The sequence below is a fragment of the Schistocerca americana genome, chromosome 4 (assembly GCF_021461395.2).
Source record: "Schistocerca americana isolate TAMUIC-IGC-003095 chromosome 4, iqSchAmer2.1, whole genome shotgun sequence".
In the NCBI taxonomy this organism is placed as follows: Eukaryota; Metazoa; Arthropoda; class Insecta; order Orthoptera; family Acrididae; genus Schistocerca; species Schistocerca americana.
The window spans coordinates 477,223,358-477,224,976 of record NC_060122.1 but is presented as its reverse complement, the minus strand read 5'-3'; positions in this window follow the sequence as shown (position 1 = coordinate 477,224,976).

The window sequence follows — 1,619 nt, the reverse complement described above, 5'->3', positions numbered from 1 at the left end:
GAGAAGGTGTAATCTCCATTTTGGCCTGTTAGCAGTTCAGTAGTCTTAGTCTATCGTGGTCTTTATGTTGGATATGAGCTGGTGAGGATTCGACGTTACTTGCCGGTAATGTAATGATGTATTAATTAACTGGATAGGACGGTCGTAAATGGTGAGGTGAAAGTAATGGAGACAGACCGTGAGGGTGGTACTTCCTATGATTATTGTCTGGGTTTTGGAGGGGTTGATCTTGAGGAGCCATTGGTTACACCGGGAGGCAAACTGATTGAGGCGGATTTGGAGGGATTTTTCGGATTTCTGGGTTGTAGGGCAGAAGGGGAGAAAAGCGGTGCCATCAGTATACTGAAGGAGATGGAGCTTGTCTTCTTGTTTCTGTTTGTTATTATAGGAATCAGAAGAGAGCAGCAGCAGTTGGAAGTCGTTATGCACACCGCTGCCTTCTAATAGCGAATGCGTTCGAACACCCGCTGTGCACAGTTACCCACTGAATATTAATTCAATACCTGTGTCGTTGGCCGTTGTAGAATGGTAAACAAAACTGATATACTTCTTAGTTTCTGAAAAATAGATGTGTAGCTCACAGTAGTTATAATAAGAAATTCAGTAAAATTCCATGCTCCCGTCGCTGAGCCCACTCTTAGACCAAACGACCCAACAGTTGACTTACGATGTTGAATCGGCTGACGGCTTGGTCAGCCCCCAGTCCCAGGTAACGAATGGCTGCAGATGTTGCTTTCATTCTATACCACTTGTTCACAGTCTATTTTTGAACCGCAGTCCGTGAAATGGTCTCTGTTGTTGGCAATTCCAGCCTGCTTATTAAGATTCAAGTTACGTTCGCGGCAAACAAGCTTTACATACGAGTTCTGAAATCCTTTAGTGTCATGACTTCATTAATAATAGACGTGCAGCGATTACGCTGGAACAGCATCAAAGCAGCCTTTAATAATATTCACACTACAAATCTGCTAATTCAGGGGATCGTACACGAGCAAGTAAGTGTTGAATAGAACAACGTAAATTTATTAATTTTAGTAGTCATACGAGAACAAATGCAAGACCGTTTTTCTCGCTATGATCAAAATCTGTTTATCTTCTGAGGCAAATAGTGAGACTCTCTCTGGTTTCACGAAAATAAGAACTTAATTTAACTACATTTTGAAACAGTATCGCATTTTATTGCTGGTGCTACATGCTTATGTGAGCTAAGTGTGTTGTACTGAAGAGCCTATCAAGTACTCCTCTTGCAGTCTGACTTAAACAGTCTTATTCGTTTATGCACACGGTGATGTAATTTAGTATTTCGCTGCATTTACCTTAGACATCTTAGCGAGTGTTATGAAGAATTATACAGGGTTAATTTTACAGATACAGGACCTGCGCAAAAGTCCGGAAACACCACGAAAAACAGATACTTGAACGTAAAGGCAGATGCCAGCCTAGCCTACAGGTTGCGCTGTTGGATTTGACCACGAATGGCACATGTGCAATGTCCCTAAAAGGTTACAAGGGTCCATAGTAGTCAGAACAGTATTCTGTGTCGAGAATGCACTATTTCAGAGCTAAGTGAATTCGAACGTTAGATAATTGTTGGTGCTCGTGTGGTGGACGCTTTCGTA